The sequence below is a fragment of the Macrotis lagotis genome, chromosome 4 (genome assembly GCF_037893015.1).
Source record: "Macrotis lagotis isolate mMagLag1 chromosome 4, bilby.v1.9.chrom.fasta, whole genome shotgun sequence".
Lineage (NCBI taxonomy): Eukaryota > Metazoa > Chordata > Mammalia > Peramelemorphia > Peramelidae > Macrotis > Macrotis lagotis.
Window position 1 is genome coordinate 222677123 of NC_133661.1, and position 17193 is coordinate 222694315.

Genomic DNA, 17193 nt, shown 5'->3' on the forward strand with positions numbered 1-17193 from the left:
TTTAATATGCATTATTCACACTTTCTTAAGTTGAGCAACTGAATCACCTACTTGCTCAACTTAAGAAAGTGTGAATAATGATTGAGTACCCAAGCCAAGAGTCAAAAAGATCTGAATTCAAATCCAGCCTTAAGTATTTACTAGTTGTGTGACCCTGGACAAGTCACTTAAACCTAATTGTCTCCTGAAAGAAAAAGAAAGAAGGAAAAGGGAAAGAAGATGAAGAAGAAGGAGGAGGAGGAGCTAGATGACTCAGCGGATAGAGCACCAGTTCTGGAGTCAGGAGGACCTGGAGTTCAAATTTGACTTCAGACACTTAATAATTGCTTAGCTATGTGACCTTGGGCAAGTCACCTAACTCCATTGCCTTGCAAAAAAAAGAGGGAAGAAGGGGAAGAGGAAAAAGAAGAGAAAGATGAGAGAACCTGGTTCAAAGCTTGAGTCTGCTCCTTCCTAACTAGGTGACCTTGAACAAGTCTGAGCCTCACTGTCCTCATGTGAAAAATGAAAGGTTAGGACAACATGACCTTAGTGATCCTTTCCACTTCTAAATCCCAAAAACCAAATGCCTGTGGACCAGGAAAATGTGTAAAAGTATGTTATGTTGGGGCGGCTAGGTGGCATAGTGGATAAAGCACCAGCCCTGGAGTCAGGACTACCTGGGTTCAAATCCGGTCTCAGACACTTAATAATTACCTAGCTGTGTGGCCTTGGGCAAGCTACTTAACCCCATTTGCCTTGCAAAAACCTAAAAAAAAAGTATGTTATGTTAACAGAAATGAAATTTGAATAAGGGCTAGTTTCTACTTTTAACCCTCACTGATCTAGGTCTTCTACATCTTTTTTTTTTTTAGAGTTCTGAATTTAGAGTCAGAGGACTTGAGTTCAAATCTTTCCTTTGCCATGTCATATCTCTGTAACCTAGAGAAATCACTTAACTTCTGTGGGCTTCATATTTCCTCATCTGTAAAGTTAAGGGGTTAGATTAGATTTGAATCCTCTCTTTGCTTCTTACTAGCAGGACAACCCTGGACAAGTTGCTTATTGAACCTCAGCTTTCTTACTTGTAAAATGATGCTAATAACAGCATCTATTTTACTGGGTAGTTGTGTAGATAAAAAAGCATTAGCATATATAAAAAGCTATGCAAACTTTTAAGTGCAACATAAATCCTAGCTATTATTATTGTTATTTTTATTATAATCTTTTTTTTATTTTTATTTTAGACAATGGGGTTAAGTGACTTGCCCAAGAACACACAGCTAGGCAATTATTAAGTGTCTGAGGTCAAATTTGAACTCAGGTACTCCTGACTCCAAGACTGGTGCTTTATCCACTGTGCCACCTAGCTGCCTCTATTTTTATTATAAGCTAAAAGGATTGTCATGATATTTTAATGTTATCTATATAAGGCATTTGATAACCTTTAACTAACCATACTAATCATTGCTATTATAATTAGTGAGCCAGTAGGAGCCCCAGGAAAGGGCTCTAGAGCACAAAAAAAGGGGATAAATTTCATCTTTTTCAAAGTGTTGTCCCTACTCAGCACAGTCCCAGGAAAGAGGAGGGAAATTCTTCAGTCATTATAGCATGTGATCCTCTCTATTCCCAAGCACAGTTTTCAGGTTAATAATTTTTAATTCATATTTCAATAATATTTTAAAGTTTAGGCACTTGGAATACAAGAGCAGATGTAAAATATTTTTTCACAATACCATTATAGTTAAGTAATATAATTGTTCATTTTGACACAAAAGGGAAACTGAGGCTTTCACAGGTTAAATGGTCAAGCAGTCATATCTGACTCTTCATGGCCTCCTTTGGTATTTTCTGGCAAAGATATTGGAATTGTTAGCCATTTCCTTCTCCACCTCTTTTTACAGATGAGGAACTGAAGCAAACAGGGTTAAGTGACTTGCCCAGGATCACACAGTGAGGTCATATTTGAACTCAGACCCTTACGAATCCAGAGTCCTATATGCTATCCATTGTACCACCTGGCTGCTCCAGTTAATCATCTGAGACAAATTTTAACCCAATTTCCTTGACTTCCAATATATCATCTATTTTTCTAATGGATTGGTATTATTAATAGTAAATCTCTTCCATGTATGTGAACTAGCCTGGGAAATATAAGCACTATTTGTAACAGTTTCTCTGGGAAAATCTGTTCCCAGTTATAACCAGCTGATTTTGAAATGTAACTTTTCCAACATATCCTAGTTCTGTAACACAATACAACATGGTCTTTACCCCAGGGCAATGACAGCTGGGTGGGCAAGCCTTTCTGTGGACTTTTGGGTCCTCCACTGATCTCATGTCTACAAGAACAAGCTTGCCTTACCCTTGCCTGTTCCAGGGTCAACAGCATCCCCTCAGATGCCATCATCATCATCATCATCATCATCACACATCTTCTGGGATTCCCACTCTCTCCAACCACTGCACTGCTTTATCATACATGACCACTACAACCCGATTGAGTTGAGTTGTTCTATTCAGTCTGAGGATCTACCCTGTGGGATTGGTGGGCAAAGTGATATGTGTAGACATCTTCAGAAGCATCCTCAGAATTACTGTTGCCCTCCATCCTTTCCTTACCCCCAAGCTCCCTGTGTGTCAGAATCAGAGTTCTGCAAAACCCATTCATTAGTGTAGATTTAGTAGCTGTGCAACCCTGGGCAAGTCACTTAATCCTATTTGCCTCAGTTTCCCCATCTGTAAAATGAATTGGAGAAGGAAATGGCAAACCACTCTAGTTAGCCTTACCAAGAAAATCTCAAATAGTGTCATGAAATATCAGACACTACCAAAACAGATGGAATAATAACAACAAAACTTCTATTCATGGTGAAGTATCCATATGTTTTTCTGTAGAAGGTAAAGTTCTTGGGACTTCAGAAAGTTTGGAAAGTCTTGATGTAATCCTATATGGATTGTGGGGAAGATATTGTGGTGAATGATCAGAGGAAAGAGAAAGCCTCTGAATCAAATCATTTGGGATTGGAGGAAAAAAAAAGTTATACAACAACTCATGTGTTTGGCTACCCTCTCTTTTAAAATTTGATCTCCTTTCATTGCTGAATTATCAATCAATTAATCAACAAAAATTCATTAAGTGCTATATACTTCCTGACCATTAAATGCTATATATTTCCTGATGGACTGAAGATGAAGAATTAGACTTGTTTTCGGATTGAGTCCATGTGGGAATTTGTTTTACTTGACTTTGTGTATTTGTTCAAAAGGTTTTTTTCTTACAGTGGGGTTGGGGTTAGAGAGGGAGATGGAGAGATATGAAGAGAAAAATAAATGCTTGATTAAAGGGGAAAAAAGTTCCTATCCTTTGCAGAACACTGTGCTTAAGCCCTGATTGAGCACAGGGTAGATCCCACATAAAGCTTGCAGTCTAGTAAGAGATGACACAAACACAGCATACAGCATTATGGAATGCATTAGTAAGATACAAAAAAAAAATGTTTTAAGTGTGACAGAAGCTCCTGACTAACCAGGAGATTGGGAGAGAGACTTTGTAGACTATGGCATTTGAAATAAGCTTTCATAAAACTTCTGAGTTTTAACTGAGCTTGCCATAGGGACTTAATGCATGTTTGTTGCACTATATGTCTTTTTAGAATCAATTCCATCTTGGGAGCTGACTCCCACTATAACCAGAGAACATAATAGTCAAACAGCCTGGCATTTTGTTGTTATTGAGTCTGTTTGAGTCATGTCCAACTCTTCATGATTTCAAATGGGGATTTCTTGGAAGAGATACTAGAGTGATTTGCCGTGACTTGCTCAGGGTAACACAGCTAATAAGCATCTTTGGCCAAATTTGAAAATGAGTCTTCTTGATTGCTCTATCCACTGTTTCACCTAACTGCTTTGGCATGGGTCTAGATATAAGAAATACCCTTGGTGACCCAACCCAGGACTTTGATGCTCATATAAAAATAGAAACAACCCAGAAGTTGGAATCTCAATATGAAATTGGTGCTATGTGTCCTCTGAAAGTAGGTAGCTCAGAGTCACAACAGAATAAACTATTTCCAAGGTCCTAGGTCTTTGGAGGGCTAAGTATAATCCAAAGATTGAAACTCTTTCTGCTTATCTTGTTGTCTAGGACCCACTTGAATAGGGATCATTAGACCTGATTGAAATACTCAAGGATACCCCTAGGTTTGTCTTAGAGAAAGATGCCAGGGTTTTGGTCCCAAGAGATCAAAACTTTCTTTTGAGCTGCTAAAATGTTATGTATTTAATATGGTCTCTTTACCCCTGTGACTCCAAAAACTTTCCTAGAGATGGAGCTTATCCTGAATGACATCTTAAAAGATCTCAGTCATGGGAACATTGGACTTAACTTGAATTCTAATAGACATAGATCAGGTGAAACCATGATAAGTTTTCTTCCTAGGGAAATTGAGCCATAAAATTTAGATTTAGAGTTGTGGGGATCATAGTCCAGCCTCCTCATTTCAGAAAAGAGGAAATCCATGGTCAAGATTATTCAAGTGCTAAGTGATGGGACCCATATCTCCTAAAGGCCTCTGTTCCTCATCTATAAAATAAGGGATTACATTAAATAATCTCTCAGGTCCCTTCCAGTCCTAAAACTATGACATTATAATTCTACTAACTTTTACATAGAGCTTTATTTAGACTCTGCAAAATCCTTTACATGTATTATCTGATTTGGTTCTTACAATTTTGTTCTTACAAATTGGCATTACAGATATTGTCATATCCTGTTTACAGATGAGGAAACAAGGTAAGAAGACTAGAATGTACAGAAAATGCGACTTCCACTTTTTATTGTATGCAAGGGGTGAGAAAATGATAGTAAAATAAGGAGAGTGGGTTGATAAGAACTAATCAAGGTGTTATTAGAACTCTGCAGTAGAGATATTGTGACTTCAGAAAGTTGGGAAAGCTTGATGTAATCAAAGCACAATCCCAAGGCTTCTATATATATAGATTGTAAGGAGATGTGGTAGTGAATGATCAACATATATTTGAGGAAAAGGAAAGACTCTAGAATCAAGTCATTTGGCATTGGACTTCTGATTTGTGTTATGGTTTCTTGAATGAATATTCTCATTAAGAGAGAGTGTCCTTGGCAAATAATCTCTTGCTCATAGACATAGATAAACAACTACACATTATTTAGTAATCAATATCATTATCTAGTAGAGGGAAAGGGTATCAGTCTTTAAGACCCCTTCTCTAAGGTATGGTGTAAAGAGCACTACCTCTGAACTGGAGTATTGACCAAAATGATCTCTGAACTTCCTTGTGATTATAAGTCTATAAGCTCCTGATTGTCTCCAGGATCAATTATAAAATCCACTGGCTTTTAAGACACTTCATAATTGAGCCCCTTCCCACCTTCCCAGTCTTCTTAGACTTTACCATCCTGAATACATTCACTCAGCAATCCAGAGACATCATCCTCCTTTCTATTTCTCCAACTAGATGTTCCATCACCCAACTGTGGGCATCTTCATTTGCTCTCCTCCACACCTGGAGCTCTCTCCTTTTTTCTCTCCAACTCCAAGTCTCAGCTACAGATCTACTTTCTGCAAGAAGTCTTTCCCCATCTCCTCTAATACTACATTCTTCTCTCTTTGGATTATCTCTAATTTATCTAGTATATAGATCATTTGTACATAGCTGTTGAGGGCAGGGACAGTCTTTTCCCTTTGCATCCCTAGGAGCTGACACAGAGTCTGCCACATTGTAGGTGCTTAATAAAACCAATTGATTGAAACAATCTTAAAAATAGGCAACTCTGGAGAAAATGCATCTTCCTCTCTTTATTACAGTGTAAGGGGTGAGGGTTGGGGGAGGGGCTGCAGATATGGAATGTCACATAAACTGTTAGACACAGTTATATTAATTTTACTAAATTGCTTTTTTTCTTTCCTTTAACATTTTTATTACAAGGGACAGCTTGCTGGGTAAGGGAGAACAGAGTGATATATTTGAAAGTTGCCAAGTTATAAAAATAAAAGGTGTCCATAAAAATGAGATGGAAAAATTTTAAACTATACAATTCCTTGTTGTTCAATTCTCTGTTCAGCAAGCAGACTTTGGATTTGTTTTGATTTCTTGAATGAATATTTTTATTAAGGGGGAGTGTCCTTAGCAAATAACCTCTTGCCTCATAGATACAGTTATCTTGCCAGGTGTTTAACCTTTAGCAATTTAAGTGTATGGCACCTGGAAAGACTATTGGATTTGGCATCTGAAGACCGTTTTTCTGTTCCCCGTCCTGCCAACTTTGTAGTCTTGGATATGCCTCAGTTTTCTCATCTAAAATATGGATACCTTCCTTTTTTTTCCCTGATGGAATTTTGTGAGGATAAAATGAAATTTGAAAATGCTTTTATAACTGAGGAGTTCCAAACATGCCAACAAGGAGTTGATTCTGGCTAAACTGTCACTGGTCAGTGTCTTGTCATCCTAACCACCTTTGAGCAAACTAATCAAATCAAGTTTCTGAACCTGCAAAGCAGGAGACCAGACTCTGTTTTAATGACTGCTATTGGAATGGTGGAGAGAGGGAAGGAATGTCTTCTCAATGTTCATTTGGGGTGGGAGGGAGAAGTAGAAAGCAGTTAGGGGAGGGATAGGACAAATTCTTTAAGTTTCCCATTGGAATTCATAAGACTTTTTTCCATAGGAAAAGGGAAAAATTATAGTCTTTCTACAGCTCAGCCACATGGTAAGTAAAAGGCTTTTGCAAACTGGCCTAAGAATTTAATCACCCTTTATAACATTGTTTCTGTAGGGAAGTTTATTTCTTCATATGGCTGTCCTTTGTCCCACTAATTTTCCTTCCTGGCTGTCTTCCTTTCCATGCCCTTCTCTTCTCCCCTGATCTCAATCAATCAGTAAACATTTTTTTGAGTTCTTGCTATATTGACCTACTTTAGGGCCTAAAATCTTAGCATATTAAGAAATTAGAAAATTAAAACAGCACTAAGACTTTTGGAATAGCCTGTATAGTCTGGTGGGGTACATACTGAAGAGTCCCAAGTCCTTTCAATCTACAATTATTCCTTCCATTATACCACATTAGGGACACAGTGCCCCTGCAATCTGGAAAATCTGCAAAAAAAAATTTCTAGCCCACCCTTTGTACCAGAGATGTCTGAATTTTTTCTTTTTCTTTTATAAGGTGTTTATAGTACTTATTATTTAAAATTTGGGTTAAACATTTGGTCATAGACCTTCTGTTTCTTTGACTTCCACAAAACTCCCCCAAACTCCCATTTAATTTCTTAAATCTCATTGGGAAAGGGATAACTATAGCTGGAGGGGATAATAAGAAATAATAGAAGACAGCTTAGCATAGTAAATGAGGATCTGACCTCTGAATTTGGAATATTTGAGTTCATGATCTGAGGACCTTTGTATGTACTGATTATCTGACCCTTGGCAAGTCACTTAATCTCTCTGTGCCTCAGCTCTAAGAATATTAACTGCATAGCTATATAACTCTTTATTGACGAAGTTTCCTCACTTGTAGTTCTCTTTCCACCAGTGAAATCACAGGACTGGTCCAACATTAGAATTAAACTGTGGGGGTGGCTAGGTGGTACAGTGGATAGAGCACTGGCCCTGGAGTCAGGGGGACCTGAGTTCAAATCTGACCTCATACACTTAATAATTACCTAGCTGTGTGGCCTTTGGGCAAGCCACTTAACCCCATTTGCCTTGCAAAAAAAAAAAACTAAAAAAAAAAAAGAATTAAACTGTGGGACTGACTAGAACAAATGTGGTGTGGTGGAGAGTATTGATCTCTGATCCAGGTTTTGCCTGGATGTGAACTTTCCTACATTTCATGGCATTCTTATCTATTAAAATGAGGGAATGAGACTAGATCAGGAGTCTACCCTAGGAGTCCAAGAATTTGGTTTGTAAAATAATTTGTTAAATGTATTTCAATAGAATTGGTTTACTTTTTAATTCAATGGATATTATTTTATGTATTTTTATTATTATGTTTATATTTATAATTATATTTATTTTATATTTTATATATTACATATAATATTTATAATTCTATTATTTATATAATATTATATACATTATTTATTTATATATTTATATGTAAATGATTATTTATTTATATAATATTTAGTGAGGTGGCACAGCAGATAGATCACTAGCCTTGGATTCAGGAGTACAGGAGTTGAAATCCAATATCAGAGCTTGCCACTTCCTAGCTGTGTGACCTTAGGCAATTCTCTTAACCCTGATGGCTTCGCATCCAGGGCCATCTCCAGTCATCCTGTTTCATATCTGGCCACTGAACCCAGATGTCTCTGAAGGAGAAAGTGAGGTTGGTGACTTAGCACAGCACCCCTCACTCAAATCTAATTCATGCCATGGCATCATCTTCCTGATGTCATGGTCCCCTTTGAAATGAAGGACAAACATTATATATATATATTTTAATTTATTCTGGGAAGGAACCCATAGGTTTTAGTAGACTTCCAAAGGTGTCCATAGCACACTTTGAACTAAAGTATTTGTTGTTTTTCCATTATGTCTGACTCTTTTTGACCCCAAATGGTGTTTCTTGGCAAAGAAACTAGAGGGGTTTGTTATTTCCTTCTCCAGCTAATTTTACAGATGAGGGAACTAAGGCAAACAGGTTAAGTGACTGGCCCAGGGTCACAAAGTTAGTAACTTTCTGACACCTCATTTGAACTCCAGGTCCTGAATTCTCTCCACTGTGCCACCTAACTGTCCATGGAAAGAATCTCTTAAGGGACCTTCTGAGGAAGGACCTTAATGAGTTTGGTCTTAAAAATAATAATTAAATTAAATATGTGTCAACCTTCGGAATTTGTCCTAATAAGTGACAAACATTAACTTCCAGAGTTGGCCTTAAGAAGGAATTAGGTTAATATGTGCATTTAATGATGTCTCTAAGTTTACTGATTACACAGGTGTGCACTAGAAGACTATAGTTCTCCAGATAGAATCTTGGAATTGGGGTTTTTTAATACTGCTTGACTAACAGAAGGCAGGATCTAAAAAGCCACCTCAGACTTGTCCAGTCAAAGAAGGCAGCAGGCCCCCAATTTACCATGGGAGTTGAGGAGCAACTCAGGATAGGGTGGAGGAGCTGGATATCAGATATTCTGCCAAAAGGTGTGCCTTATCAGTTATTCTAACAGCCTCCTCAAAGGGAAAGTGAATCTTTTCCCTTTCAGAAAGTTGGCACCCCCATGCTGATACAATGGAATTTGTTATTAGAAGACAATAGGTCCAATTCTAATATTCAGTGAGTCTATGACTTCAAGTACTGTGGAAGTTCAGAATATAAGCTTCCTGAGGGCAAAAGACTATTTTCTTTCTTTCTTTTTCAATTTTCATTTCATTTTAATCATGCTATGAACAAAGCAAGCACATGATAGATTATGTGTTGAATTTTACTAAGACAAAGTATCATTACAACCAGGAAGGATCCTGGAGGAGCTAGCATTTAGGATAAGAACATTTTAACTAGTAGAGTAGTAGAGTAAAGCAAGGAGGCATCTATATGACCCAATAGTTAAAGCATTGGCCAGATAAAGAGATCTGGGTTCAAATCCAGCCTTAGATACTTAATAATTAACCTTTGTTTCCTCTATGCTTACCTCTGTTATCCACTAGAAAGGGAAATGACAAATTATTTCCAGTGTCCTTGCCAAGAAAACTCCATGGACAGCATGGGCCACAGAGTCACAAAATCAGACATGCCCAAAGAACAAACCAGAACACAGGTACTTGAATGAGAACTGAATTTTTGTGGCACTTAGTGAAAACCAAATAAAACCATTAATTTTAATCCAGGATGTATTTTTTAAGCATCCTCTATGTTCTAAGTCTGAAAACAAAACCCTAAACAATTCCTGCTCTCAAGGAGTTTGCATTTTCCTGGATTAAGACAATAGGTGTACAATTTCATATATTTAAAACACATAAAGGTTAATTACAAAGTAATTTTGTGGCAGGGAGAATCAGGCAAGATTTTTTTTTTAGTTTTTTTGCAAGGCAAATGGGGTTAAGTGGCTTGCCCAAGGCCACACAGCTAGGTAATTATTAAGTGTCTGAGACCGGATTTGAACCCAGGTACTCCTGACTCCAGGGTCGGTGCTTTACCCACTGCACCACCTAGCTGCCCTTTCAGGCAGCATTTCTTATAGGATGTGGCTCTTGAGCAGACTGTTAACTTTTGAAAGGTGCTTAGAAGGGGCTCCAAGAGACAGATGTGAGGAGATTGAGTTTTACCAGCACATAGGTGGGAGAGGGACATTGTGTGTGTACCAGAATCAACAAGTAGGTCAGTGTTGGAAAAACAGGTTGAAACTGAATCATGAAAAACTTGAAATACTGTAAAAAAGAGCTTACATCTTATCGTAATAGCAACTAGAGAGACAAGGATACTCCCTGAGCTGGGGGTTGATGTTCAAACCTGTGTTTGAGTTACATTAATTTAAGCAGCTGTGTAGAGGATGGATTGAAAAAGGGATTGGATGCTGGGAGGCTAGCGTAATAGTCCAGTAAGTGATGATGGTATTTTATCCTTCATTTTGAAGAAGACCACACCATCAGGGAGGCAATGCCATGACAAAGCACATAAAATGGATTTGAGTGAGGGGGGAGAGGATGTGCTAAGTCACCAACCTTACTTTTTCCTCCAGAGCTATCTGGGTCCAGTGGCCCAGGTCCATTGGGAATGACCCTGAAATCAAGGCAGCTGGAGTTAAGTGACTTGCCCAAGGTCACACACTAGTAAGTGTCTGAGGCTGAATTCAAACTCCTGTCCTCTTGACTCCAAAGCCAGTGCTCTATCCTCTGTGTAATCTAACTACCCACTAAGTGATAATAAGGATCTGAAAGAATCAGATAGGAGAGATGTTGAAGAGGTAAAATCAACAAGATTTGGCAACTGATTGACGATAGAAGATTGAGGATGCCTCCAAGGTTGTGAACACATATAATAATTTAGTCATTTCAGTCTTTGTGACCCCCTCAGACATTTATTAACCGTTTGACTCTGAACAAATCACTTAAACCCTGTTTGCCTCATCTGTAAAATGAGCTGGAGAAGGAAATAGGAAATCACTCCAGTATCTTTACCAAGAAAATCCCAAATGAGGTCACCAAGAGTCAGACACAGTTGAAACAACTGAGCAACAATTTTTTTTCAGCCTTATTATTTCCCCATTCACAATAGCAAAATTATTATAATTGGACAAGGAGAGAATGAAGTCAGAGAAGGCTGTTTGTGGCACTGATCGGAGTAGGAGATGACTGGAGGGAGCATCTTCTTCCTTTGCTCTCAACCTTTTCTCCTGTATCCCTGGAATTCTGTTCTTATTTACTAACTGACATTCATAACAGTAGTTCCCTAACTCAAGATCTCATTAGGGTACACTTCTTCTGGCTTTTCTGAATTGGTTTCCTGGAGTTTTAATATTGGTAACCCAGAGGATGATTTTTGTGGATCCTTTTATAGTTGGACTACTGCCTCTCTTTCCTTTGAAACAGATTGAGCTACTGGTCTTGGTCCTGTCACTCCCAAGACGGCAGATCATTTCACTCTTTCCATACATCAGCCTCTCCCAAGTTCCCATCCCACTCAGAAAGCTAGACTTTCCTCTGTTCTCATAAAGTTTAATAAGAGACCTGGGAAATGGGTACCACCACTCTATATTTTAACAGTGGAAGATGACAATCTGATCATTCCTTCTGAGGGCGATTAGAAAACCCTCCATGGACAAATCCCCCAAATATGGGAAAGTATCAGAGTCTACACCTGGAGGCCCAGAGGTAGGATTTTTGAGTCACTTTCCATAATGAAGTGGTTCGGGATCAACCTTCCTTTCCCTTGACTCTAGCCTAATTCTACAAACCTCACAGAGTTATACTGCCTTCATGAGACAATTGTTTCATTACTTGTGAGCGGAAGGGAAAATTGTCCTGAAACTAGTATTGTTTCCAGGGCAGCCTCTGTGAGAGGAGGCTCATTATTTTATGGCAGGCAGGCTGCTCATTAACAAAGTTGCCACTACTAATGAAAGTTGCCAGTGTGTACTCAGAAAACCTTTGTGATAGCTGAGATTAGAGTTTAAACAGAAAGGGAAGTTGTGGATTTTATTCATTTATTCATTCAATAATTTTTTTTTAAGGAAAAGTTGAAAATATAACTGAGATGAGATGTCATCTACCTTTTAGGAATTTCCTGTCTAGTGATAATCACATTTTTAGATCATTTTAAAGTTCACAGGGTGGTAACTTGATGTTCCATTAATCTAATTATGTTTCATAATGTGGGGAAAAAATGCATTTTTGATAGACTTATTTTTTCCCAAGTGAGTAGCTAGGTCAATCTGTTCTGAAGAACCATAGATTTTCTCAAGTTCCTCTAGTATTCTGGGTCATGATGCCTTCTCTAAACAGGAGTTCACCATCTAAAGGAAATGACAGCAATTATGATAAAACTATAGGGCTATGAATAATGGAACGCCATAATTTCGGGAGAATGAACATACATACATACCTCCAGGGAGCAATGGAAGCCTATATGTTGTTAGCAGGGATAGACATATTCCCAACAATGACTCATCGATAAAAATAGTCACTATGGCCACAGATGACTAGAAAATGAGATCAGTCATGGTTTGAGACTAAAGTTAGATAGAAGACAGCTTTTTGTAAAGTTCATGACCATTTATATAAGGGTCTCAAGCACATTGATTAGATAGATCTAGAGAAGAGTAGAGAATGCATAATCAAGAGTCACATAAAATGAGAACCCTACCTCAGAAGTTCTCAAAGTTTGGCCTGGGGATCCCTGAGTATTCCCTAAAACCCTTTTCACCACTCTGTGAGGTCAAAACTATTTCTTTTTATACTTTCAGTTTTATTGATGAGTTTTGCTTTTACTGCAAACACATTTACAGATGACTCCCACTTCTCAAGAGGTCTCTTGTAACAAAAAAAGTCAAGTAAAACTAATGATGCATACAACATTTCACAGCTGTAGCTCATCCTACATCTTTATTTAAAAAAAAAAAGAGAGACTATGTGACCTTGGGCAAATCACTTAATCCCATTGTCCACATAAAACAGAAACAAAAAATTTTAAAACGGCTAGGAGGTGTAGTGGATAAAGCACCGGCCCTGGAGTCAGGAGTACCTGGGTTCAAATCCGGTCTCAGACACTTAATAATTACCTAGCTGTGTGGCCTTGGGCAAGCAACTTAACCCCGTTTGCCTTGCAAAAACCTAAAACAAAACAACCCCAAAAAACCTTGGTGGAGGGGGAAGGAAGCAAATTTCTTGTAATAATTAAGCAAAACAAATTCCCCCAATAGCTAGGTGGTTCTTTCTCTCTCTCTCTCTCTCTCTCTCTCTCTTATATCAATATCAATATATATATATCAATATATCAATATATATATATATATGCACGTGTGTCTCTGTATAAGCACACACACACATATATATGTGTGTGCATTATATATAAAATGTTTATATGTATGTGGATAGGTATGTTTTGTTTTGCACCCTAAATCCTTTACCTCTTGTAATGGATATGTTTCATAACTAATGTTACTACTATTCTTCTGATCTCACAAGTCACTTAACTATTCTGAGTTTTGGTTTTCTCCTCTACAAAATGAGTCTTCTAGTACTTGACCTGCCTACCTTATGGGTTTGTTGTAAGGACCAAATGAGCTTAACAAAATATGAAAAGTGTTTTCTAATCATCCAAGGTCAACATCCATAAATAACCTTGCCGTGCCCATAGAGAAAAGCAGTCATTTCTTAGGAGAAACTAAGGTCACTTCTTAGGAAATGTATTGAAGACCCTTAGTTATAAACAACCATATCAGCTCAGCCTGGTTCCTGCCTTTCCATTTATTTCTGGTCTCCTGTGGAGTTTGAGATTCAGATATGCCTATGTGGTTCCCACACATCAAGCATGTGTCTCTGTGGTCAGCTTGGATGATAGGTTATGCCACACTTTGTTAGCATATTAGTATCATCTTTCCATTGGCCCAAGCAGATGAGAAAAGTTACCACCCCCTGTTGAACCAGATGAGAAAACCTGTGACAGCATTCCCTAGGCAGGCTTAGTAAAATTACAGTGATATCAGATCCAGCACTAGTTCAACCACTATTTTTTTTATAGAGGAGAATTTAAGAGGCCCCCAAAAGGAAAGTGTTTTTCTCAAGGTCATATAGACAGGAAAACAGCAGAACTAGAACCTAAGTCTTCTGACTCCCAACCTAGTGTTTTTTTCCATTAGTCAACACTATTTCCACTGCTATTCCCTCCCCTAGTCTCTTCAGAGAACTGAAGGTACATTTGGAATAAGAGTGGAATCCTATTCACTGACTCTTATTTCTTTTGTTATAAAAGAAAATGTACTCTTGGTCCTGGTAAAGTAGCCTGGGCAAAAAAACCTTTGAGATCAGGTCACTTGGAACAGTTTCAGTTCCAAGGGCATAGAACTACAGGTTAATCCCAGGCTGCTGGGCAATGGCCCCCATGCCCTGTGGGGGAGTGAGTATCCCTGGGGCCAAGCTGGAACAAGATAAACATCAAGTCTTTCCTGGATGGGAGCACTTGTTTTTAAGTTTCTAAGGAAGTAAGGAAGCTACTTGTGTACAAAACAATGTTAATACAATGACTAAACTAGCTTCTCAGAGGAGGCTGTTGTAATTAGTAAGGTGGCATAGTGGGAAAAGATTCAGAAATTTGGATTTCAACTCTGACAAGTCCTTACTGTATGACTATATACAAGTAATTTTCCTTATCTTCAAAATCCTACAGTTGTTTCTAGAATCAAAGGTAATCTAGCTAAAACACCATTCAACAAGATAGGGATTAATTAATAGGACTCAGAGCTATTTATTACAGAATAATCTTAGCCAGTGGATCAGGAGCTGGGAAAATTTGAGTTCTAACCCAAGCTCAGATACTTACTAGCTGTATGAATCTGGACAAGTCATTTAACCCCTATTTGCCTCAGTTCCTCATCTACAAAATAGAAACACACTGAAAAAGGAAACTGCAAACCACTCCAGTGCTTTTGCCCCAAAATTCCACATCTGTGTCCCTATGTTCATGGGGTCATGAAGAGTCAGACATGGCAAACATCCACAGAATAACAACAATTATAGTTGATCCCCCTTTCTGAGGGGAGATGAGAGAGAAAAGAGGAATATTTTGAGAAATCAAGATAATGGTAAATAATAAAATAATAATAATAATAATAATAATAATAATAGACTACCATGTTCTAACTTCTTATTTGTCTAAAGTGCCAGTGAGAGCAAGACCTGGCTTTGGTCTTTCTTTATATCTTAATTACTTAGCACAACTTGGCCCATTTGTTACTGTTGTTCAGTTGTTCAGTCATTTCTGACTCTTCTTGACCTAATGGAAGGGTTTTCTTGGCAAAGATACTGGAACAATTTGACATTTCCTTCTCTAGTATGTTCCCATTTTACAGATGAGGAATTGAGGCACACAGAAATTATGTGACTTGCCAAGGGTCACATAGTAAGTGCATGAGGTCAGATTTTAACTCAGATTTTTCCAACCCTAGGCCCAGTGCTCCATCCACCGCACCACCTAACCATCCCTCTTGCCACATAGTAGTAGCTTAACTACATATTTATTTGCTGATTGTCCAAAGGATCCTGCAAATCCTGACTTATTGTTCTGAAAATTCTGCACAAAATTTGTCCCAGCTATTCTCTGAGACTCAGATGCCCCATTGACAAAATAAAGGTAATAATCTAAATACCTTGTAAATAAAAAATAAATGTGAGCTATTTATTGTAAAATGACTGGGATAGAATAGTCATTCTATAAGGATCCTTTCAATTCTTAACATTGTGTTCTCAAGTTCCTTCCAGGTCTTTTGTCTTCTAACATCCTATGGTCTTGTTCTCTAATATCAGTAATAATGATGATAATTTGTGTAGTGTTTTCAGTTTGCATAGTGCTTCAAAATATTATTTCATTTGATTCTCACAAAAACTGTAGGAGGCAGGTGCTATTATCAGAGATAAAGAAACTGAGGCTGAGTTGAAGTGATTTGTCAGAGTCACACATGTAGTAAATTTCTAAGGTTAGATTTGAACTCCAGTTTTCATGACTCTTGGATCAGCACTTTATTCACTATGACATCTAGATATATTCTATGTCCTAGATCATTTATGACACTATCATTTTATGGTTTTAGGATTCAGTGAGGAGAAGGAGAGAAGGGTGAAAAGTGGCAAGTTTCTAGGACTGTGACTAACAACTCACATTGTCTAGGATTTTCCTTTTTCTACTTTTCACCTCTATTTGTAGAGTGCTGGTTTATAAGCACCTGGTTTATTGTTTCATCCATCAGAGAATCCAAACAAGGAAATACAGACTCTAGGAAGATATTACTTTTTAGTTAGCTGTAACACTACTTATCTGTTCTCAGCATGAGGCAGATATATCAATGTTCAGATGTTGTCGCCCATTCAGCAAATAATAAACACTGACTTATATATTCCTTGCAAGTGAAGTGGAAACTATGCTAGCCACTGGGGGAGGTGGAAAGTTTAGATGAGATATGGTCCCTGACCTCAGTGAGCTTTTATTTTATTCTACAAGGAACAGAAGAATTCTGAAGCTATGACATGGATCATATCTCCCTAAATCGCAGTTTTCTCTTTCTCCTCCTCCCCTCCTTCCCCTCCCTCTTTTCCCCTTCTACCCTCTCCTCTCCCTCTCTTCCTACTTCTTTTTCCTCTTCCTCCTCCTTCTTCCTCCTTTCTTCTTTCTTTTTCTTTTTCTTCTTCTTTCTTCTTGTTCTTATTTTCCTTAATATCCTAGATGGCAGGGTCAGATTTCAGGGGGGTTTTGACAGAGTAGGGAATTGGACTGGATCTAAGAGGATAAGGTTATAGCAATAAATATAAAATCCTATACTTGATTGACCTTCTTGTTCTTGCTTTTTTCTTCTTTCTTCTCTCCTCTTCCTCCTCTTTCTTTCTTTCTCTTCTTCCTTCTCATCCTCCTCCTTCCCCTTCTGACACCAGGATCTGTTCTCTATCCATTCTGCCACCTTGCTGCCACAGAGATATTTCAAATAAACAAATTTTGCTTGACTTCACCATCTCCTC

At 38.0% G+C, this 17193-nt stretch overlaps 1 protein-coding gene across 2 annotated transcripts in view; it reads left to right on the plus strand.

Annotated features, from left to right (window-relative positions):
* Positions 1-17193, plus strand: part of RIN3 (Ras and Rab interactor 3) — a 146268-nt gene that overhangs the window by 27291 nt on the left and 101784 nt on the right. The gene's annotated exons all lie outside the window — the stretch shown is intronic.